Source organism: Monodon monoceros, unplaced genomic scaffold, assembly GCF_005190385.1.
Source record: "Monodon monoceros isolate NGI ecotype Baffin Bay Population unplaced genomic scaffold, NGI_Narwhal_1 Super_Scaffold_7, whole genome shotgun sequence".
In the NCBI taxonomy this organism is placed as follows: domain Eukaryota; kingdom Metazoa; phylum Chordata; class Mammalia; order Artiodactyla; family Monodontidae; genus Monodon; species Monodon monoceros.
The window spans coordinates 16,971,776-16,997,192 of NW_021703784.1; positions in this window are offsets into that span (position 1 = coordinate 16,971,776).

Here is a 25,417-nt window from a genome sequence, read left to right on the forward strand (position 1 = left end):
GTTGGGCTTTTGATTCTTTCTAAGCTGAGAATAAGTCATTTGCAATGTGAACCATAAGTCCAAGGACAGCATGAGGCTGTTCTCATGGACTCTTCCCTTCACCAGGAGTGCTCTTGGGAGGAAAAGATTTGGAGGAGCTACTTTCCCATTTACCTGCCAATTCCCTGTGAAACTAACACCTTCAGCACCCCACTTTGGCCCTATGAAAACTGCCAGAAAATATCTGAGAGATTTACAACCCCCCTTCCTGCCCCCTGACCAAAATATATATCTGTTAGGCCAAGTGGTTGCTGGTTCTTTAAATTTTTTTGTTTTTTAAATTTTCTGTCTGTCCCTTTAATGGGTGATACAATTGATTGAATCTCTGGCTGTAGATGACTTCAGAATATTAGTCAGGGTGGTATTGATTTTTTTTTTTCTCTTTATAAAGCTTTTCTATAAAGTAAGCACCTGACGACTTTAAGTTCCAAACTTTGAGTTAAATTATGAACCTTTTAGCTTTGCATTAGAAGTGGTATCTGGAACCTGATTTGCTAGATCAAACCACATTTGTTGTGTTATGTTATTTTCTAAAAACACATTTCAGAGAAATAACTCCAATCTGTGTTGCATTTTACAGAGGAAAATAATTGAATGGCGGCTGTTTGTAATTTTAGCAATCTCTTAACCGTAATCATATTTAATGGCTTTTCTCTTCAGGCTAACAGGAGAGAGAAAAAAAGGTTCCAGCTCTGTTATATAGCGGCACTACAGTAATGCACCCCGGTCCTTGGCAGCCCTGTAAATTCTTCCTCTCTGAATTGTTGGTTCGGGACAATCATTCAGCAGGGAATTACTTTCTCATCTATGAAATAAATGAGATGTTAAACTAGTTTTCTGCTTCCTGTGGTACAAATGTATCAGTGTGCAACCTCGTGCAGTGAGAAAACAAATGCCCGGGGCCTCTGACGAGGGCAGCCAGAAGATCAAGAGGGCTCAGGGCTCTGGGATCCGTGAGTGAGAGTGTGGCCTGGGGAAGGCAGATGTAATGAAATGAGATGTAAAGCAGCAGAGGGACAGCGCTCTGAAGGTGCGAAGCCCTGGATGCAGTGGGGTGAGCGAAGCATCTCACCACTGTAGGTGAGGGGTGGGGGGTGGGGTGCCTCCATTCCTGAGGGTCTCAGCGCTGCCATCTGCTTCCATGGAGAAAAAAAGATTTATGGGTTGCAGGTGACACTCCTTGGGATTTCTTCTTTAGAGCGTAAAACACATTTCTACCCAGGATCTCATTGGCTTTTATAATCTGCATAGGACGTTGGACGAAATTGGGGAGGATTCTTTCCATTTTAGAGATGGGGAAGCTGAGAACCTGGGAAGGGGGGTGGAGATAAAGGTCACTGAGTTAGGGGTAAAGTTGGGATTAAAACTCATGTCTCCCAAGGGAATGTAGTCAGAGGATCCAAGACCCCCAGTTATAGGTGGTGGCTGCCCGCTGCTCCTGCAAAGCCAGGGGCGCCCAGCCCTACAGCCTGAGTATAGAAACACTGTCCTCTCTCCTGGCCTGGGTCTTCCTTCTCACAATGCTCACCTCAGTTCCAGGCTTGGAAGGCCTGGTGGGGTTTGATTCATTTACAAGGTGGGCTCCTTACTGACGTGCCCTCCCCTGCACCTGTTTGCTCATCCTGTCAGGTCTTGCAGATTCTCTTTAGAAACAGGGCCCAGCTCCCTTGGCCGGGTCCCTGAGACCCTGCTTAGATAACTTGTCCATCCCCCTTTGGGAGGAGGGATAGAAGATTGAGCTGTGCTCCCTGTATATCCCATCAGCCACAGGTTGGGAGGCCTCCTGAAACCATAACAAGAGGTATTTTTATTGAGCACATATTAAGTGCCTTAAATGGTGCCAGGCACTCTAAGTACATTATCTTAGTAGATCCTTAGAGTAAACCTGTGAGTGGTTATTATGTACCCATTTTATAGGTGAAGATACTGAGACCCAGAGAGTATGACTAACTTGCCAAAATGTATACCTAAAATAAATGATATGGTTGGAATTCAGATCCACCTCAGTATGCTTAAGCATCACTCCCTTTGAGAAAACTTTCTCTACCTTTCAGATTAGCTAGGATCCTTGTCATAGCCCTTTTTGCTACTCCTTAGTTACTCAATTTTTTGAGTGATAATGTGTGAATTTTCCAGTGAACCATAAGCTCCCGGAAGGCAAGAATTATGTCTTTCTGGTCCATACCCTTGGCAAGTCTTCAACAAATGTTGAATGGATGAATATACTACACTGCCTACTAAGCCCCTGTGGCTCCCAGCCCTGGCTGTAAGAGAAAGGGTCTTGGTGGAGGGGAAGATCCGCTTCTTTGCTGCTACTCCATTCCAAACCAAGGCCCGAGGGTTTGCAGAAGCCTGTCTTGGTCCAGGGAGGCATCTGGTACCTCATTCTCAGGCTTAGATTAGCTCAGGACCAGTGCTGCTGAGAACTGCTTTCAGATTGCCAAGGCTTTGCGTGTCGTTACTAATTAGAAAATTGCCTTTGGAATTGAAATATGTTTCACAGATGAATTTACTGAACTCCTTGCCGAGGTGTGATTCTCTCATGCTTGTTGTGAGACAATCCCACTCTGAGGCGGCATATGGAGATATCAACATTTCTGCAAATTACAAGATCATCAGCGTTCAAAATACTCCCAACATCTTGGGGGCCCACAGTAGTGGGGTTAACCACTGGGGAGATCTGGGGTCTGGATCTGTCCCTGGGAGGGCTCCCATCAGTTAGTTAACACCCTCTGCTGTGAGTTCTCTGCTCCTGGCCCAGGGCTCTGAGAGAGGCCTTCTAGAAATAAATCTAGAAGCATGGTCTGTGGCTCACTCATATGCCAAGTGAGACCTGAGTTGAAAATGCACTGGTGTTTATTTAAAATTGTACCATTCTTCCCTTTAGCTGGGATAATATTTCTGGCATTATCAGAGAATAACCCGTTGATGTGCATCATGTACCTGATATATTTAGGTACCTTTTTAAAAAAAATTCCCAGTAAATGGCAAAGGTAGGTAGATGGGCCAAGAGGTCTCACTAAGTTGTGATCAGAAAGACTTTGAGAACCACGGTGCGTGGCACAGACCCTGGGGAAGGTGTAAGTTCAGAAGATCTTTGTAGCCGATGAGTTCCCATCTGTGAAGAAAGCATAGGTACAGCAGAGATCCTACGGTGTAGCATTATTACTATCACAATGGCTACATTTTATGTATCATTTTACTTACTATTCTCAACAGCCCCCCATCTAGAGGCAAGAAAACAACCTCCGACAGACCAAGTAATTACCCAAGATTACATAGCTTGTATGTAGTTGAACCGGGTCCTTTCCATGGGGTGGTAGACCCCAGGGAACAGCCTGCAGTGACAAAGCATGAGGAGGAGGCTGGGGGGGAGTGTGGTGCCTTGAAGCAGTGGCATTTCACAGCTTTCGTGTCTGCTGACCACGGTTACTCAATTCTTTCTGGGCCTTTCCGTCCACTCCTAGCTCACTTCCTGGCACGCTCCCCTCAATAAATGTCTGAGTGAATGAATACGTGTAGGAATAAAGTGAGTTAACATGAACACTGTCTTCAGAGGCCTCCCCACGGGCAGGTAAGAATAAGCATAGGTGCTGGGCAGGATAGACAAAGCTCACTGCTCCCTGGAAACTCGGGGGCGGGGGCAGGGGGAGAAATTCAATGGGGATTCAGACGCTTGTCACAAGAGAGGAGCTCCATGCTGAGACTGGCAAGAGGTCCTTCTCACTTCCTTCCCTCCAGCCACCATAGCTCAGAACCCCTCGGGCTTTTGTCTCACACCTGGCATTAACCAAGGACATAGGCAGGGACGTGTCACCAGTGTCACCTGGCTCCTTTAGAGGCATCCCCCCTCTTGGTTTCAGGGGTCACTTCGGGAAGGCAGGTGCCATGCTTCTCCACGTGGGCCCTGAACAGGGAGGGCTTTCTCAGCGCCGTGGGCTCATCCACACGCAAACCCAGTTCTTGTTGGTTCTGGCCCTCCCTCTCTGCGCACCCTCAGCCTGCTGGGCATGACAGGGTGTCAGAGGCTTTGCCAAAGAGATATCTGCTGTTTCTCCAGCTCTCTTCATTGGCAGCGCCTCCTAAGCATTAAAATTGTATTTGTCTCGTCATCCGGGAATGCTGCTTGTGTGTGTGTGTATGTGCGTGTGTGCGCTCGTGCACACGCGCGTGTCCAGAGCTCCCATCTGATATCAAAGGGGAGATATTAAAGAAACCAATCATCTCCCTCCTCCCCAGCAAAAGTACAAATAACTTAGTTATCTGCTGAGCATAATGGCCTCCCTTCCCCATCCGCCTACCTAACGAGATCTTTCGGAGCTGCCCCACCACGATCCTAATTGGTTTTAAATGTCTGTGCTAACCACTTCATACCGAGAGCATCAATCTGCATGCGGGTAACTGAGAACCACGCTGCCACTTCGGATGACACATTTTTGCAGTAATTAAAAACATGCTTAAGGAGATACAACCCCTCTGCTTCTCAGACGTGGCCGGCAAGGGTGGGGGCTGAGCTTCTGGCCTCTGCTTTGGCCGCTGAGCACAAGCCCTCCCCAGGCGGTGGGAGGAGTCTGCCCGCCTGTTGGCGGTGCTCAGGGTTGCTGTCCACATGGTCTTGCTTCTGAAAACGGTCTGTTAGCCCCTCCAGGGCAGGAACAGACTTCTGTCCACTTGGTACTACTCCCCCGATGCCCGGTGTGAGAGCTCTGGGGTCAGCATTCAATCCTCATGGCCTGCCTGACAGCCCCAATTCAAACCGCTTATTATCTGCCATTCATGGGCTGGCCCAAACGCGCATAGCAGGGAGAGCCTGTGCATTTGAAACTGGGCAAGAGGCAGAAGGAAGCGCTGGGATGAATGAATAATTTTAGTGTCTCCTTTTGGTTCTCTGAGTTCCTGGAATCTTGGGCAGGGGAAGAGGTGGCTCTTGATATGTTTTCTGTAAGCAGATGTTTGTGTTGCTGTATCATCAGGGAGCCGGCATCTGTAGGACAGAAGGATGGGGAAAGCATGGAGTTGGGTCGGCACGGACTGGGAAGCAGTGAGCCAGTACCCATGGTCCAGCTTCAGAGTACTTTTTGCATCTGTGTAAGTTTTTTTTTTTGGCGGTACGCGGGCCTCTCACTGTCGTGGCCTCTCCCGTTGCGGAGCACAGGCTCCGGACGCGCAGGCTCAGCGGCCACGGCTCACGGGCCCAGCCGTTCCGGGGCACGAACCCGTGTCCCCTGCATCGGCAGGCGGACTCTCAACCACTGCGCCACCAGGGAAGCCCTGTGTAAGTTTTAATAACTGCTCGCCAGGATGGCTGGGAGAAAAGTAAAAGCTCTCCTGGGAAAGACAGGAGCGGGATGACAGAAACATTACAAAGGTCTTGAAGGCTTATTGGGTAGATGATGGTGTAACAACACTAGGACCGGCAGAAATGGGCGGGGGATGAAGTGGGGTGAGATTTAGGATGACGGAAGTGATTATAAATCCTGAAATCAACACCCATCTTCATCCGTACGCATTCTAAGCCCACGGGGCCGGGCTGAGGCTGGGGCCGGCTGAGGGCTGGGAGTGAAAAACTCCAGTCAGAGGGTCTCATGCTTTTGGCTAGAAAGAGCTAGAACAGCCTCCGGAGTGACAGTGTCTGCTGGAGGAGCAGTCGGTGCAGGCATATCCTGTCGCTCCCACCAAGAGCTAGGCCCCTGACACGCTGTAGGGCCTGCGCGCTGACCCCAACATCAGCTCCCACCCGACCAGCTGCTCCAGCTGCTGTAACATCTGCTGAGGCCAGGCAAACAGGAAGCAAGGTCTGCTTGGGGGAGTTCGCTCCTCTCTGGACTCCAAGCTCAGAAAATTCCTTCCAGCCACACTGCACACCCTCCCCGCTTCCCTGCCAGATATGAATGGGTTTTGTGTGTGTGTGTGTGTGTGTGTGTGTGAGTGTGAGTGTGTGTGTGTTGCATGCACAAGAGTACAGAAAAACATAGATAAGGTTTTACAAATACATTTAGCCCACCAGACCCTAACTTTCCATGGAATTCATTTATGCACCAGCTTCCAACCAAACTTGAACCTTGGTACTTGTTTAAACTTAAGCTGCATGAAAACAGTGCATCCCTCCCAGGTCTCAGGCAAAAAACCAACCAACCAACCAGTAAATAAATAAATAAGAAATAAAGTTCACAAAGAGTAGAGCTCTGAAGTTGATCTGTTGCTGGAAGGAATTCTACTCTGATGCCCCCTCTGTCTGCACAGGGAGGTGAAGCTAATGCAGAGGTGCAAATCCAGCTCAACCCCCAACCTGTTTTCCTTTAACTAGCTCATTATGCATTAACCTGTAAGACAATATGTTTTAAAGAGAACCACATTCATCACCTCAGAAAAGTTATATTAACATAATTTCTGGGAAAGAACAATTGGGGGAGAAATGTTAGTCATTGTTGATGGAACAGGTAAGTTTCAGTAGCATGATCTGTTGAATATTCATACGATATTGTTTTTGACATTTAAGAACTCAATTATCCGATGGCTGATCAGTCTTTTACAGTCTGTTATTTTTGTGACTAGAACTGAAATACTGATAAGCCCCAAGAGAGCACAGTGTTCAGATGGATTTATTAGCATTTTTCAACCCTGGCTTTCTCGGGCATGCATGTCCAGGGGAATTTAGTACCAGTGACAGTGAGGGGGCCGAGGGCCTGGCTGGAGTCAACCGGGGTATGGAGACCAGATGCTGTGTGGATTGATTTTGCTCCGGTGATATTTGCCATTAGTGAGGGGCAGCCAGGTTTGTGACGTGCCCTAAAGCTCTGGGCTCAGAATCAGCTCAGCTCCTCCAGCGATCACATTCCCTGTAGGTCAGGGGTGAGGCTGCCTGTCCAGTCTTCACCCAGATCCCTACCCGTGAACATTGAACTATCTGTATAGCAAGGCAGTTTGACACTGTGACAGTTGAATGAAGCCTAGTTTTGGAAAATGAAAAGCCTATTTTTGGAAAAGTCATTGATAACTTTCTCTAGAACCAAGGTCCCTGTGTGGATTAAAGATTACTGCAAATTCTCTTCTACCTTCCCATTGAGAGCTGTGGTCTAATTTTCCTCCTCTTGAATCTGGGTTGGCCTTTGTGACTTCCTCAGTCAAGAGAAGACAGAGAAAATTACTTTCTGGAACTTCCAAGACTAGGTCAGAAGAAACCAAGTGGGACTTTTAGACATTTGTTCTTGGAACCTGGCCACCATGTTGAGAGGAAGCCCAAGTCACTCCAATGAAGAGGTCCATGTGCGCAGGAATCCTGACCCCTGGATGACAGCCCTAGTTCAGTTCCCAGGTGACAGCATCTTAGAAGTGAATTCTCTCACCCCAATCAAGCTATTCCTGCTGAAGCCACATAGATCAGAGACCAGCCATTCCCACCAAGCCCTGCCCAAACGACAGGCTTTTGCACAAAATCAATCCTTGTTTTTGTTTTAACACACTGTGTTTTTGGGGTGGCTTGTTATGTACCCATAGATGACCAGGACTGTCCCCAACCAGTCAGTAACAATTGTTCATTGAACTTGGAAACAGAAAACCAGGTTCCAATGCTAGCTGTGCTGCATAGTTCTTTTCTTGAGGCAGCCTGGTACAATGGAAAGAACTTATGCTTCAGGGCCAAAGAAATCCAAGTTCAAATCCTTGTTCTGGCACTTACTCATTTGACTTAGGACAGTCCATTTAGCCTTTTTCAGGCTCTGTTTTCTTGTGTGTTAGGTGGGGACAGTAATTCTCACTTGCAGTGTTATTCTAAGAATTGGCTCATGGTAAGTGTGTGGTAGCCCTTGTGTCCTCATCTGTAAAGTGAAGATGCTGGAGTTTGGGGGGACAGCAGGGAATTGTAGGGAGTGCTCAGACTCTGGAGATGGGCTAAGCGGGCTCCCAACTCAGGCTGCTACTATCCCACAGGGCACCTTTGTCTGAAAGGTAGAAGGCAGATTCAGCCTGATGGATGATGGCATGGCAAGCAGACGGTGCCCTTGTGAAACTGGGAACAGGTGTCCCTTCCTTCAGGTGGCTATAGCTCTGGGTCAGGTGCTCATCTTGGTGAGCAGAGCACAGGTTGGATTCTGGTCCCTCAGCTGCATGCCTTTGGCCACTGGTTGTCCTGCACAACTGTGTGAGCTGGGTCGGCCCAGAGCAGGCTTTCTATGTAACTTAGTAACTAACTTCAGACGAGTATTTTATACTCTTAGTGTCCATATCTGTGGGATGGGTAAAGCAGTGCTCGTCTGTCCTAGAGAGCCGCTGTGAGAATGAAGCCAGCAAGTGTGAAATGCCACGGGGATGCCTGGCACAAAGTAGGCACACAGTGAGCGGTAGTTTCCTTCTTCTTCCCACACAAAATAATATTGGAGACTTTTTTTTCTTTAAACCTCTTGCCTACCCCAGGAGGGGGTAAAGGCAGCAGCACCTCATGCTACAGAAGGGCAAGGGAAGAGTGGAAAGAAGGGGTAAACAACTGTCTGGAATGGTCTGCCCCGTGGGTTTTGGAAAACTCTGTATTTGAATGTCTACAGTTCTAGAACCTGTTAGTTAATCTTGGACCTCAATGGAGCCAATGATTTCCACAGTCAGGCCTGGGTGCTGGCTGCCTGAACCAGATCAAGGATTCATGCACAGGTAGAGTCAGATGGTCAGAGGTGGGTACCCGTTTCAGGACCTCCACATCCACTTTGCATTTCCTATTGTCCTGACCTAGGTTGATGCAATTATCTGCTGAATTGGCTCCTCCCCCTACCCCAGACCAGGAATTCTTGGAGCTCCGTACTTATGTCTTTTCCTCTTCATAATCCCCAGCACCCAGCACAATGCCTGGCACACCGTTGGGCCCAGTGAATGTTTTCTTTCATGACTGAATGAACATAGGGACAAAGGAGCTAGCATTTATTAGGCAACATAAATACGAAAGGAATGTTATCTGAGTTATCCATTGACTCTTGACGGACATCTCTGTGTGTGGGAAAGTGGAGAAAGGAATAATAATTGCTGAACCTGATCTATGCTCCAGGAATTCTACTGGGGACTTTACGTACATAATTTAATCTTTATTTTTAATATATAAATTTATTTATTTATTTTTGGCTGCGTTGCATCTTCGTTGCACGCGGGCTTTCTCTAGTTGTGGCGAGGGGGGGCTACTCTTTGTTGCGGCGCACGGGCTTCTCATTGCGGTAGCTTCTCTTGTGGAGCACGGGCTTTAGGTGTGTGAGCTTCAGTAGTTGTGGCAGGCTCAGTAGTTGTGGCTTGCGGGCTCTAGAGCACAGGCTCTGTAGCTGTGGTACACGGGCTTAGTTGCCCCGGGGCATGTGGGATCTTCCCAGACCAGGGCTCAAACCTGTGTCCCCTGCATTGGCAGGCGGATTCTATAACTTAATCTTTTAAACAAGTTAAGCTCAGGTAAAAAATTAATCAACTTAGCTAGATCTACATAACTTAGAGGTGGTAGAGTTGAGACTTAAATCTAGATCTGTCTGCCTGTAAAGTCCTGAACTTTCCACTGTACATAACACCTTCTTTCAGGGGAAAGTCAGAGACTGGGTGTTCCAGAGATGGGAACACAAGAACCTGTGTTCAAAGGCTGGGAGAAGCCAGGAGATTAGAGAAAGAGACAGGCAGGACATTCAGTCAGTAAATATTTGTTGAGACCTCCTTTGTGCAAGGCAATATTCTTGTATCCTAGTCATGTGGTATATAAGAATAAATGCATTGAACAAAAATTTGCCTTTGTTGAGTTTATCATCTATGGAGTGGTACCAGCCAAGAGCAAAGCTGAGCGTTAGATCCAGGGTGTCTGTTTAAACTCCTGGCTGACAATCTGCAGAGGTTCCCATGGCAAAACTGGAGGTGGCAGGCTACAGGCATGCAGAAGATTGCTGCTGGGGCCCTGGCTCAGATAGAAGAACATCACTGTAGTTGGATTATCAGGTAGGAAACTGGCCTCAGGAACTGTTCCACATGGGTGAGACAATAACGCGTGACATCTAGGACAAACAGCTGATACAAGATAGGGAGAGACCAGCTCATTACTGAGATATAAGTAGGCCAGTCTTCCCTTGTTTACAGTTAAGATTGATTTTCTGAGATTGGGGCAGAATGGAGCCTGCAGGTGGACTTATGCAGATTTAAAGGAGTTAGGTAAATTACTTCATTCAGAAGCTTCCAGAACATGAGACCTCTCCCCTGCTTAAAGGTAGCCCTTAGTAGCTGCAATTATCACACCCACTTACCATCCTCATCTTGAGTGACCATAAGCCTTTTGGGAGATGAGCAGTAGATTCTCTTTGGGATCAGGTTGAGGATCTTTGCTTTAGAATCTGGAACAAGCAAGGCATCTCGAAGTATTATCAGTTCTTACTTATCTGCATGAATTTAGGTTACCTTTCCCATCTGTCCTGGGCATAGGTAACCTAAAATAATGGGAAATCTAAAAATCATTTACATTTGGCCTTGGGATGAATTACATGACTTTTCCCCCAGCAGGTTTACTTTCATAATGATGTTTGACTTAGGATGGTATTAAACTCTGGTAGCTTTCCCTGAGCATACATCTGCTGGGCAGTGGGCGGAAAGAAATAGAGAGCGGTGGCTCAGAGATGCTGGGAGGAAGTGGTATGTGACCCTAGATTTGTAGCAGATAATACCAGTTGCTGACTGGGCCCCATTCAGAGGTATGGGGTCATTTCTCTGTGGGGCTTGGTGAGGTCAACGTTTGATCCCTCAGATTCAGATTCAACAAGATTTATTGATGTGTCAGGCACTGTGATAAGCACTTTAACATCTCTATTTCGTTTAATCTGCCCAATGGCCTCGTAATGGAGGTATTATTATCCCCAAATTACCAAAGAGGAAATTGGACCTATGCTTCAAAGTTCCATAGCTCGCAAATCACAGAGCCAAGATTTGACCCCAGGTTTTCTTGTTAAAAGCTCACCGCTCTTTCCACATCTGGCTCAAATGTGCAACACCATCCATCCAAGCAGTGCTTAGTGAACGCCTGGATGTGTCACCTGAGACATGGAGATGAATAAGGCTTTGCTTCGGGATGCTGGGTGAGGCCCCAAAGCTCTCCTCCCTTCTAAAAATCAGATGAAAGCAAGATAAATGCCATGAATTAATCAGAGAATTTTAAACAAGTCCCTCGGTGGCTTGTATCCGGAGGTTGTACCTGCTTCAGGGAAGGGAGGTGGGAGGTGGTGTAGGTGGCTGACAAATTCAGGTGTGTCCTTGTGTCTTGTCACCATTGTTCAGGCAAGTGTGGATCCTGTTGCCGCCCTACCCCAGATCATTCAAACTTGTCCTGTGTCCATTTTTTATTTATAGATCCCAGAATAGGCAATTTCTCTGCTTCCATCAAAGTACCTGAGAAGACAGCTAGGAGAGGCTGGACCACGCTCTCTGACCTCCTCCTAATGGACAAACTGCTTTTCATTTTGCTCTGGAATCTCTCCCACCGGCCCTGCTGACTTCATAATCGTCCTTCCAGCCCGCAGAGTGGGGGAAGGGGGCCGACGTTCCCCAGCCCAAGGATGGCTCATCTCTCTCCCTTTAGCGTATCTTCTACTTTCTGAAGAGAAACAAGTGGTGGTTCGGGTCTCTCTGTTGAAGCCACTCTGTCTTGGATAAGATTTCCTGGGGCTGTGGAAGTCAACGGCGACAGTAGCATTCACAGTAACTGCCAAGCTTAATAGCATCTTGTGGAGAAGTTTTACTGTAAACAGCGGAGAAGGTGGAGGGCAGCGAGTGGGGCCTCCCTCATCCTGGCAGTGTGGAGTGCTTTGTCCCCACTCAGAAGTAACACTTCTCGTGTGCTTCTTTACCAGCTCCTTACACTGTTCCAGGTGCCAGAGTCCTGGGATTGATACCAAAGTCACCTGCTGATTTGATTGTGCTTCTTACCATTTTTCTTTTTCTTTTCTTTTCTTTTTTTTGAGAGGAGCTGGGGAAGAGGAGGAGGGCCTTGCGAAGGCCGTTGGTGGTAAGCTGGCCCTGGCCATGGAGAATGCATTCCAGAATGTCCTCATTCTCGTTCCAAGCAGGCCCTGCCTTCCTCTGCCCTGGGCCTCCCAGGTTCTGGTAGAAGGGGTGGGAATGCCAATGGCCATTGGAGACAAAGCCAGTCCAGATCTCAATCCTGAGATTCCAGGGCCACCTGGGACACCCCCGCCCCCATCCCAAAGGCCTCACGTTCTGGAACATTCCACTAGGCAGTGAGTCATCTGGAAATGTCTGGACTTGGGACTGGCATGGTGCCTCAGCTGCTGGGATGCGCAGAAGGCTTACCAGCAAAGGAGAAAACGGCTGGGCTGCAAACAGTTGGCCACCCAGGATGGCTCTCAGGGCCAGCGGCTGCTGGGCAGTGTCCTTTCTCAGAGTCCTGCTGAGGTGGGGGGATGGAAAAGGCAGGCCTGTCACTCAATTCTCAACACCGTGGCTTGCGTTTGGATCGTGGCTGTGTCCTGTGGGTTCCCTGTATGTGCTCTACCACCCCCTGCCCGCCCCCCCTGTCATTTATCTCACATCATTGGAAGGAGAGAAGCAAGGGCATTCCCTCCCTGCTGGCATGGGACCAAGGCCCGGCAGGGATGGGGGTGGGAAGGTGCAAGAGTGACTCACTCTGCTTTCTTGCTGGCTCTCCCACTGACTACTGTTTGTGTTGCTGGAAGCTGGGTGGTGCAGGAAAACAGGGGAAGGCGGGGGTTCTGTGTGTGCAAGTCTCTGTAGAAGCAAACAGCAGGCCACCAGACCTCCACTGGGACATACCTGTGAGTCTGCTGCAGGAGCAATAGCCAGAATACAGGGTGGAATCTCAGGGTGAGACCGCTGTGCATCACTCATGTAGCATCAGAGCCAGAAGATGACGACGACGACGATGATACCGACAACAGAAGCCATCTTCAATTGCTGAGGAATTTTTCCTCCCTGGCTCTTCCTTATCTTTCCTTCTTTTCAAACTCTCACCATACCTGGAAGATGGGAAGCATCTCTCATCATTATTTACGAGTGGAGAACCCAGGACCAAGGTCATACTGTATATCAGAGGTAGCAAGATATCAATAAGCATGACAGAAATTTTATTGAGTGCCTACTCTGTGCTGTCATTTAATTGTATTTTTACTACAACTCTATGATAATGGAACAATTATCATCCCATTTGACAGATGAGGATCCCTGGGCATAGAAAGAAAAAATAACCTCCCATGGGCCCAGCTCATTAATTCAAAGCTCATATCCTTAACCGTTAGGCAACACCATCCTTGAATCCAGTGTGTAGCATTTGTCCTCCACACCAATTTGTGGTGGTTAACTGGAGTCAGAATGACTTCTCCTCCTCTCCAGGAAGACGCCAAGGTGCCCAGGGGCAGACAGACAAGGCAGGTGTATTAGTCAGCTAGGGCTGCCATACAGAATACCACGGACTGGGGGGCCTCAACAACAGATACTGATCTCTCACAGTTCTGTAGGCTGGGAGCCCAAGATCGAGGTGCCGGCAGGGCTGGTGTCCTGTGAGGACTCTCTCCTTGGCTTGCAGTTGGCTACCTTACCCACCGTGTTCTCACCTGGCCTTTCCTCCGTGCACATGCACCCCTGGTATCTCTTCTTCTTATAAAGGTACCAGTTATATGGGAGTAGAGCCCTGTCTTTATGACCTGTCTTAACCTTAATTACCTCCCTAAAGGCCCTATCTCTATAAGGTCATATTGGAGTTAGGGCTCCATTTGATAGTTGGGGTGGGGAGATGACAAAATTCAGCCCACAACAGTAGAGAGTGGAGAGCTGGACTGCCAGGAATAGTTGAAAATGCAAAGGGGAAAGAAGGAAGGACCCCCAAAACAAAGGCACAACCAAGCCTCCCTCTCCAAAGGGAGCCCCAGACCTTGCTGTATCATAGGGCAGGGCCTCTTCAGAGAACCTGGCTCTTCCAGGGAGCTGGAGCCTAGGGACTGTGGGGCAGGTTCCATCCAAAGAGGACAGTGTGAGCCCCACGTTTCCTCCTGTTTCTCTTGCACTACTGGGCATCTGAGGTTTACCCCAAGGCTTGCCTGGACCCCTTGTCAGATGAGCCCTGGGAGGACAGACACCCTGCAGAGAGCTTGTGAGGGTGGCACAGGTCCCTAAAGCCCCTCTCAGGCCTTCATGGCCTTCCACTAGCGTCCAGAGCTTTCTGTTTGAGAAGAGGAGTGAGTGACATAGACCTGGCAGGGGAAGCAGGACAAAGCTATGTGCCATCTCTCCTGGGATGTCTGGTAACCCTCCAGTCAAGGGCACAACAGTGAGGGGAGTTTGTGCTCCTACCTGCTGCCTTTGCCCTTGGAAGTTCTCCCAGGTGAGGAGGGGGCTGATATGTCTTATTTAAGGAAAAGCCTCCAGCAGGGCTCTACCCCCTTGACATGTTTGCTGCTGGAGCCCTTTCTTGAGGGTTCTGGGGCATCTTTGTGAAAGGCAATAGAGAGGAGGTGCCAAAGAGCTTTCAGCAGCGCTAAGGTGATTCTGGAACTTTGAGGAAGGCACACGCGCCTGTTTTCCTGCCACTTCCCCTGCCTGAAGGGCTTCACCCTCCCCAGCCAGGTTTGGGGATGACGTGTGAATTTCAAATACCCATGCTTTTGCCTGAGGCGAAGGGAGGCAAGTTTGTTCCTGCTTTTGCATTTACCACGGTGACAATCCTTCCCTTACCCCCTTACTTACCCCCGCCTGCGTGGCTGCAGGAAAAGACGTCTGAAGAGAGAGCTGTGACCGCCAGACTCGGGAAAGTCCCTGTTGGTTGGTTTTAATCTATAGTAGAAAACCTCCACATTCTTCTGCCATCCGGGGATGTGACAGGTATTAATAACCCTATTAGCTGCGAGCCCTTCCGGTGCTATTTACAGAGGCCGTGTCCACGTTGCAGCAGCCACTCTGTTGCTACGTCCTGTGCACGTTCAAAGCTAACAAGACTCTGGCTCCTGTTTTTCTCTTCTGAACCGAGGGTGTTGACAAATTAGGTTTTTGGAAGGAGATTCCCCATCCGCATGTGCCCACACTGCCTATGGCCCGGTGCCAAAGAGCTTTCAGCAGCGCTAAGGTGATTCTGGAACTTTGAGGAAGGCGTACGCGCCTGTTCTCCTGCTGCTTCCCCTGCTTGAAGGGCTTCACCCTCCCCAGCCTCCCTTTCTCTGCATCTGCAAAGCCTTTCCATCCTTCAAGATCGAGTTCAAAGTCACCTCTTCCTTGAAAGCTCCCCTGAGAGCCTCAGCTAAAAGTAAACTTCTCTCCTGAATGCTGACGGCCCTTCATCTGGAGCTCATTGGTGAGGCTAACACTTCTGCTGGGTTGTCTTGCCTCTTCTCCCAGGTGATGAGAGGAGCTGGGCAGTCATTTTGCCTACTGGGCATCTGCACCCTGTTTTGCTCATAGAATGTGGCTGACCTTGGCTTCTGGGGCTCGGAAGCTGGCTAATTGCAGCAGGGAGTCAACACAGGGCAGCCCAGAGCCTGCTCAGCACGGGGACAGTGTTACTGAATGAACCGGGCCCTGCCGCTCGCCGCTTACAAAACTAAACTCATAAACGTTGCTAGAGGGGAAAGTTGTCCTTAATCACAATGCCGGCAATGTGGGGAGATGGTGGACTCAGTGTCCCCAAAGAACCACCTCTGAAGATTCTGTTTGGCCAGGAAAGTTTTAAAGGAAAGGAGGGAAGTAACCTCAGTTAATCATTGAGACAGGTCACCATCCCCCACTGACTGCAGGATCGTGGACTCCTTGTGACCTTCCTCTACATGTTATCTTTTTTTTTTTTTTTTACATCTTTATTGGAGTATAACTGCTTTACAATGGTGTGTTAGTTTCTGCTTCATAACAAAGTGAATCAGTTATACATATACATATGTTCCCATATCTCTTCCCTCTTGTGTCTCCCTCCCTCCCATCCTCCCTATCCTACCCCTCTAGGTGGTCACAAAGCAGGGAGCTGATCTCCCTGTGCTATGCAGATGTTATCTTTTTCACGCAGTTTGGTCACACTGTTTGTTCATGAAATTCCTGAAGGGGAAGCTGGGGGAGAGATCTGGTCATCTGTTAATTACTTTTTCTTTATTCCTACTTTGATCTACGGAAAGAACCAAGTTAGGCAAGGTATTGTGAGATTAAAAGACTTGATCATTAGAGAAATGCAAATCAAAACTACAATGAGATATCATCTCACACCGGTCAGAATGGCCATCATGAAAAAATCTAGAAAAATAAATGCTGAAGAGGGTGTGGAGAAAAGGGGACACTCTTTCACTGTTGGTGGGAATGTAAATTGATACAGCTACTATGGAGAACAGTACGGAGGTTCCTTAAAAACCTGAAAATAGAATTACCATACGACCCAGCAATCCCACTACTGGGCATATACCCTGAGAAAACCATAATTCAAAGAGTCATGTACCAAAATGTTCATTGCAGCACTATTTACAATAGCCAGGACATGGAAGCAACCTAAGTGTCCATCAAGAGATGAATGGATAAAGAAGATGTGGCACATATCTACAATGGAATATTACTCAGCCATAAAAAGAAATGAAATTGAGTTATTTGTAGTGAGGTGGATGGACCTAGAGTCTGTCATACAGAGTGAAGTAAGTCAGAAAGAGAAAAACAAATACCGTATGCTAACACATATATATGGAATCTAAGAAAGAAAAAAAAAGGTCATGAAGAACCTAGGGGCAGGACGAGAATAAAGACGCAGCCGTAGAGGATGGACTTGAGGACACGGGGAGGGGGAAGGGTAAGCTGGGACGAAGTGAGAGAGCGGCATGGACACATATATACTACCAGGTGTAAAACAGCTAGTGTGTAGCAGCCACATAGCACAGGGAGATCAGCTCAGTGCTTTGCGTCCACCTAGAGGGGTGGGATAGGGAGGGTGGGAGGGAGACGCAAGAGGGAGGAGATATGGGGGTATATGTATAGGTATAGCTGATTCACTTTGTTATACAGCAGAAACTAACACACCACTGTAAAGCAATTGTACTCCAATAAAGATGTTAAAAAAGATTTGAAAGGTGTGCTGAGGGAAATGAGTAGAGCATGGGGATGCCTGGTTACAAGTTAGTTACAACATAGCTTTGCTAAAGTGACGAGGAAAGGGGCTTCCTGCTAACAGCGGTTTCCTGCAAAGAGCTGCTTACAACAATCCTGCCACGCTGCGGGACCATGGCTGCTGGAGACTCACCAGCCAGACCCTTCATCCAACTGTGCAGAGGCAGAAAGAGAAAGCAAAGCCTGGGGCTGGCCGGGGCAGGGGACGGTCACAGGAATATTACCAAACCAAACTTGAGTCCGCTCACCCGTGCACAGCAAAGCCAATGTACTGACACTGGCTTGTGGTGAAGGAAAGCGCAGAGTTTACTGCAGGGCAGCTAGTGCTCAGAACGCCTGCGGAAGCATTTTTAAAGGCCAGGTGAGGGAGGGGAGTTGGGGTGGGGTGGGGAATCAGCTCGTGCACAGTTCTCTGATTGGTTGATGGTGAGGTAACAGGGCTGTGTCACAGGGGTTAACGTTATCAGTCCTTAGGTTCCAGTAGGTCTGGGGCTCAGGATCATCAAGTAGTTAATTTCTTCCATCTGGTGGTGGTTTTGGCATCTGTGAAACAACTCAGGAAGCGTGCGTCAGAGAGTGTTATCTAAGTACTTCAGAGAAGAGCTACGGCAGAGAATGTGGGGGAGGAGTCTGTCCCAGGAAGGCCCCATAGGGTCCTGCTCAGTTACAGAAAGAGCTTTAGAAGGACAGGTTGTAGGAGAGTCTAGAGTGTCAGCAAGAATGAGGCTGAGAAGGCTGGCTTTCAGGCTGATATGAGGAGGCCAAGGAAAGCTAAGAAGAGGCTTTTAAACTGGGAGGAGTGGGAGAATGGGGAAGAGAGGTGGGGAATGGACAGCACTGATTTTTACAGGAACTGCCACTAACCCACACGGAGCCTTTTTTTTTTTTTTTTTTTTTTTTGCGGTACGCGGGCGTCTCACTGCTGTGGCCTCTCCCGTTGCGGAGCACAGGCTCCGGACGCGCAGGCTCAGCGGCCATGGCTCACGGGCCCAGCCGCTCCGCAGCATGTGGGATCTTCCCCCACCGGGGCACGAACCTGCGTCCCCTGCATCGGCAGGCGGACTCTCAGCCACTGCGCCACCAGGGAAGCCCCACACGGAGCCTTTGAGCAAGTCAGAAAATAGAGTCCTTTACTCAGGGGACACAGCTTCAGGGGCAGGCTGCACAGCAGAGCGCAGGCTGGATTTTCACCCCTCAGCTGGACATCTGTATCAGTTAGTTATTGCCACCAAATGCCATATAACAGGCCACACCAAAACTCTGTGGCCTAAAGTGGCAGTCTTACATTCTTGTGAATCTGGTGGTTAATCAGGGGTTGGCTGAGCTCAGCTGGGCAGTTCTGCTGATCTCCTGAGAGGCTCATTTGCATGGTTGGAGTGGTCACGGGTTGCGTGATTAGGCAAGGCTCAGCTGGGCAATTCCCCCTGTTCCATAGTACCTCATCCCCCTCCTGGGGCTAACAGGCTAGTCCGTGCCTAGTATTCCCCTGACAATGTCCAAGTGCTGAAAGCAGGCCCAAGTGCTTTGAAGCCCTTGACCCTTATGTTGGCTAACATTCCACCGGCCAGAACGAGTCACATGGCCAAATCCAAAGTCAAAGAGTAGGGAACTACAATTGGACTCTTTGGTGAGAGGAACTATAGAGTCACAAGGTACAGAGTGAAGAAGTGGTACCATTAATGCAAGAAGGCACCATGTACAGGACACAACATGTCTGGCCAGACGCTGCAGCCCTGCCTGGCTCAGAGGTTCTGTCTGAGCCCTGATCTCTCGGCCCAACCTGAATTTGCGTCTCATTCTGTGTCTGCCTCAAACTTGCTGCATTTACCACTTAGGATGTGTTACAAACTCCTGTCTTACTGCTGGTGATTTTTGCATTTTCAGACCAGTATCCTGGTTTTCTCTCATGGCAAATCATCCTCTGACTGCTTCTTTTTTAAATTAATTTTTATTGGAGTATAGTTGATTTACAATGTGATGTTAGTTTCTGCTGTACAGCAAAGTGAATCAGTTATACATGTACCTATATCCACTCTTTTTTAGATTCTTTTCCCATGTAGGTCATTACAGAGTATCGAGTAGAGTTCCCTGTGCTATACAGTAGGTGCTTATTAGTTATCTGTTTTACATATAGTAGTGTGTATATGTCAATCCCAATCTCCCAATCTATCCCCCTGCTTTTCCCGTTGGTAACCATAATTTTGTTTTCCTCATCTGTGATTCTATTTCTGTTTTGTAAATAGGTTCACTTGTACCGTGTTTTTTTTTTTAGATTCCACTTATATGCAATATCGTATGATATCTGTCTTTCTTTGTCTGACTTATTTCACTCAGTGTGACAAACTCTAGGTCTATCCATGTCACTGCAAAAGGCATTATTTCATTCTTTTTTACAGCAGCATAATATTCCATTGTATATATGGAATCTTTATGCATTCCTCCATTGATGGACCCCTCTGACCACTTTAGGACGCATCCCCATCTCTCAGCCCCTGCAAGCATTCTTCCCACCTGGCAAGGTGATGCCAGGACATGACGTGATCCAAAGGTATGTTGGGGAGGAGTCAGGAACTAGAAAAAGGGGAAATCACAAGGAACTGAGAGAAGAAAGTCTTTTCCAGAGTCCGCGGAGACGATGATCTAGCCAGTCCACTCCACCAGTCTGACGTTGGCAGGTATTTGAACTGACTTACAAAGGTCACCCTGGATCCATCTTCAAAATACCTGTTGGCTCTATGTCTCAGGGGTTCAGACACAAGATGTCTGCAGGTTCTCCCCAGTATCTAACTCCAAGGCCCACTGCCTTTGAAGTCTATTCTGCTTTTGTTCAGCATTATTGCTTGTTTTTTGGCCAGGTGCTTTTTTATGTTTAAACCAGCCATTTTTCTTTTTATACTGAAGAAGACACACACTTGCTGTGTGTGTGTGTGTGTGTGTGTGCATTATCCCAATTAAGGAAAGAAACAGTGCCCCATTCTTCCTGCAAATGCTTCTATTGTGAAGCAAAGTATCCAAACATTTAATCCTTGACATCTGGAACCCACTTGAAGCAGACCCTTATTTTGTGCACTTAGCTTCTCTCAATACACACAATTCCTTCTTGATGGAAACACTTGTCTGTTTTCTCAGTGGACACTTTGGGGAATCAGGCCCTTCACACTGCTTTTTGGGTTATTACACTGTCACATTTTACCACTTTGCAGAAAGAAAGTATTAAGCAAAATAGAGTTCTCAGGAGCAGGGCTTGTTATTGTTAGAGAAACAATACTTGGGAAATAATTCCCCCCCCAATTTCGTCTTCATCTTTTCTCTGCTGTGCAAAGAGAGGAACAATTTATTAACAGAAGGCAGAAAATGTTACTACTGCTTATGGGTAATGGAGGTTTACGTGGTCCACAATATATGTAGTTTCAGTGGTGTAGAAGGCAAGATACTTTAGGAGCTGGAAAAAAAGAATGAATTCCCACTGGGAGAGGGTTGCTAAGGAAAAGAGCCTCATTTGAATTTCACAAAGGTTTTGGAAATCGTGGCGGTGGTGCCCTCCTGTCTCTATTGCAGACCCTCATTGTTACAAGGGCTGTCTGCGTGGGGGAAGGGAATCTGGGGAAGAGAAGGGGCAGCCTCCTGACTCTGTGCGGGTAAGCCAGGATCCCACCCTGTGACTGCAAGCCAGGACAAGAAGCCATGTTTATAGCATAGAGCTTAGAATCCAGTGCCTTCACGGCTGCCCTCGATCTTGTATAGTTTGGCTCCTGGCTTTGGTTTTGCCTTATGTCCAAGTTCAAGCTTGTCCTTAGACCTAGTGTTAGATTGTGGTTTCCTGTCTTGACAGTGACCACTGTCCCCTGAACATGGATGGCGCTCACATCCGTGGTTCACCATGCTTTCGGCTGCTGTGGCTCGCACTCAGCCTAACAAACTCTGATCCTAGCATCCCCTTCTTAGCTGTGGCTCATGTGGTCATTGTTGGCATGATTTGCCCCTGCCTCATCCTGGTGGATGCTTACTGCCTGGGGAACATGTGTAAGGAGGTTACTTCCTAGGGTCCCAGTGGGCCAGTGACATGCCTCCTAGACTGTAAATAACCATCAGGCTGAAAGTGAACTAGGCCCCAGATACGAGTTTTAGGAGGTAATACAGATTCCTAAAACTGCATAGGGTTTCCTAAGACCTGCACTGCCTTGAATCGGCACTGGGATCATCTTGTTAAAGCTAAACCAGCCCTATGGAAAGCATTTTCATGTTAGCTTTGGTCAAACTGGAGATCCTGGGCTAGCAGTGTTCAGGAAAATGTGCACCTGGGGTCTGCCTGTAGCTTGAGGCTCAAAATACAGCCCTGCACAATCACGGCCACAAGCAGGCACGTAGGCAGGAGCCTGACTCAGCTCCATAGGAGGGGCCTGTGTGACTCTATTAATGAAGCAAAAGATATTGGAATCCAATTGCTGATGGATCATCACATGCCGAGAAAACTCTCAGCTGCATCGACTGGGCAAGCAGGGGTATCGTTTTGAACTTCTGGAGTTAATGAACTATAGCCTGAAATTTACAACCTGGTCATGTTATGGATTTAACTCCAGAGCAGAACTCTGGGGAGCTGGCACACTCCTCTGGCCTCTGTGCAGGCCAGAGGCCCTCCAGGATTTGGCTTCTGTATTCTCCCATTTCTCTGCAGTCCATTACAGGGAGCCCAAGAGGCCTGCTGCTGCCCATGGGCCCCCTTGCTGTTCGCTGGTTGCAACTATTGTAGCACAGCACAGACAACAAAAGAGATGGACTGGAGTTGCAGTTCTAGTTGTTTCTGTTGCCTTGAAAGAATTGAGAAAATCAGTTAGTACCTGTGTAGGGTAGGTGAGGATTGGGTATTCTTTCAAGCCACTACATTTCAGAACACAGCATTTTTTTTTTTCCATCTGGACATATCATTTATTTATGGATTCAGTCCACAAAGAGATTTTGAGTCCTAAGAGGGAAAAGAAAATGAGAGTTTATAAAGGTTACCCACCAATCTTGTTTGGAAGCCAGTTATATACACATATACCCAAACTACACATATTCTTAAAAAAAAAAAACAAAAAATACTCTTCTAATATAAAATGAGAAAGAGATGGAGAGGGAGAGAGTTTCTACATGTAAAAACAGTACATAAGTAGTGATCAGTAAATGTATTAAATAGATACTTAGTAAATTATAACAATGCTTCCCTTGAAAACAATGTGAAAAGTCATAGTGAAGACTGGCTTTGTGTGAAGTGAGAAGAGTTCTATTTTGACAGCTTTCCTCTTTCATTTGTTTCCATTTGCTTTCACTGCTTATGTCAAAAATAGTCAATAGTTGCTGCTTCCTCTTCCTAATCTGCCGTTTCTCCTTGGCTTAGTTTGGTCTTGGCTTCCTTCCTACCTTGTTCCTAAATTTGCTTTTTTGGGAGTATCTGGTGCTCTTTTGCTTGCCAGATCCAGGGGTCATACCTGGACCCCAATCTGGTCCCTCTCTTGTTAATGTTCAGTGCTGTTTCTCACCCTCACTTCTTAAAGGTTTTTTTCCCCTGGTTTTTATGACTTTTTTTTTTTTTTTTACTCTCTCAAGTCTCATCCAGCCTTGGTGGCCATTTCTTGGCCTCATTTGTTGATTTTTCTTCTACTTCTATTTGTTGATTCTCCTACTTCTACTTCTTCTTACAGATGTCAAGAAAAAGTAAAATTTCAGACCTTAATTTCTTTTTACATTCTAGTTCCTTTCTCTCTATTCTGTTTCTCACTTTCAAAACTTCGTGTCATTTCTTAAAAAATGACTGCTAAGTCTGTGCCTATGATGTCTCTCCCAGGGTCTAGCTTCATTCATCTCACAAACATTTACTGAGCACCTAAGGAATGCCAGGCACTTTCCCTGGTACTGGTAACAGAGCAATGAACAAAACACACAACACTGAAGACAGTATGGAGGTTTCTCCAAAAACTAAAAATAGAGCTACTATGTGACTCAGCAATTCCACTCCTGGGCGTGTGCCCGAAAAAACCAAAAACACTAACTTGAAAAGATTCCTCAGTGTTCATAGCAGCATTACTTACAATTGCCAGGACATGGAAGCAACCTAAGGGTCCATCAACAGATGAAAGGATAAAGAAGGTGTGGTACATCTATAACGGAGTACTACTCAGCCATAAGAGAGCATGAAATTTTGCTATTTGCAGCAACATGGATGGACTTGGAAGGCATTATGCTAAGTGAAATAAGTCAGATGGAGAAAGCTAAATACTATATGATACCACTTATATGTGGAATCTAAAGAATACAACATACTAGTGAATAAAACACAAAAGAAACAGACTCACAGATATAGAGAACAAACTAGTGGTTACCAGTGGGGAGAGGGAAGGTGGGAGGGCATGACAGGGGTAGGGAAAAAAGAGTTATCGTGGGATTATATGAAATCATGTATGTGAAACTTTTGAAAATTGTAAAACACTATAGAACTTAAAGAATCTTTCATTCAGTTAAAATACCACACATGACACTGTCTTTTATATGGAAATTTGCATTCTAGTGGAAGAGACACATAATAAACCAAATAAATAGTAGCTAATGCTTATAGAGTGCTTGCTTTATGCCAGGCATTGCTCTAGATGCTTTATATATGTTACCTCATTTAATCATCCCAACAACCTCATTTTAAAGATGAAGAAGCGGAGGCACAGAAAGGCTTATTAACTTGCCAAAGATCACACAGCTCTTAATGGGTGGAGCTGTGACTCAGCCTAGGTAATTTGGCTCTAGATTTCATGAACTTGATCAGTAAGCTCTATCTTGTCTCTCTATAGAATGTTGCATGGTGTTAAGTGCTTCTCAGAGAAAATAAAGCAGAGCAGAAGGGTAGGGTGTCTGTGTGTGTGTTGGGGGGCTTGTGATTTTAGACAGAGTGGTTAGGGACGAGCCTATGAGGTGATATTTAAGACCTAAAGGTGGTAAGAGAGAGCCTTCAGGAATCTAGGGAAGAGGGAAGAAAAAACAGTTTGACGTGAGGGCGTGCCTACCTGTCTCAAGGAAGGGCAGGAGGTGAGTGACCAGGAAGGGCTGAGGGTCAGGGGGGACCTATAAACTATAGGACAGGTCATCTGGGGCCTGGTAGGTCACGGTAAAGGCTTTGGCTTCTGCTATGAGTGAAATGAGAAGCTGAGTCATATTTGGGCAGGATCACTCTGGGTGCTGCTTTGGAAACAGATGGATGGGGCTGGGGACTGGGAAAGATATAACCTGTTAGGAAGCTACTGCAAGAATCCAGGTGTCCTTGAGTTGGGTGACGGGAATAAAGGGGTGAGAAGTGGTCAACTTCTGGGTCTATTTTGAAGGTAGAGCCGAAGTATTTCCTGATGGATCGGATGTGGGGTGTGAGAGAAGCAGATTTAAAGGAGATTTAAAGTTTTGGGCCTAAGTGGAAGAGTGGGGTTTCCATTTGTCTGAAATGAGGAAGAAGACTGTAGGAAGGAAATATTTGGGATGGTAATATAAGGAGTTCAGTTCGGGACATGTTTGAGGTGCCTATTAGATATAGAAGTGAAAGTAACACATAGGTGGTTAGATATGGAAGGCTGAAGTTCAGGAAAGAGTCCTGGCTTAGAGATATAAATTATTTTCAACACACATGCACATAAATGTTCTACGGACACCTAGAAGAATATTCTGGTTTTCCTTCCTCCCTCTTCTCATCTTCCTTAACATTTGAGTGTTTATAATATGCCAGGCTCTTTCTCCGGTGTTTCAAGTTTCAATTCATATGATCCTCACAACGACCCTGTGATGTAGGGACTATTGTATTACCCATTTTACAGATGAGGAAATTGAGGTCCACCTACTCCAGACTAGTATCAGACATCCAAAAAGAAAGTGAGGTGGCTTATAATAAAATACATGGATAAAAAATTCATAAAGCTATTAATATGAGTACAAGGATAACACATATTTAAGGTCAAATAAAAAGGGGGATATAATTGTACCAGAATATTTAGACTAAATAAAACAAGTCTTCTAAAGAAAAAAAAAAATAGCCTTGAGCTTCTTGGCAGCAGAAATAAAAAGGGAAACAGCACGAGCATCAGTTCATCAGGAGGGATGAATTTTTCTTAAGTACTTGGTTATTTAGTTTTAAAAATAACTTCTCCTGGGGGAGCAAAGTATATTCTTGGAGAGATTCTCAGGAGGCACAATAACTTATAGAAAAGACTGAAATTGGTTAGATTAATTTCTTTTTTTCTCTTCACCACGTTAATCAGTAATCATTTATTAAGCAATTAGA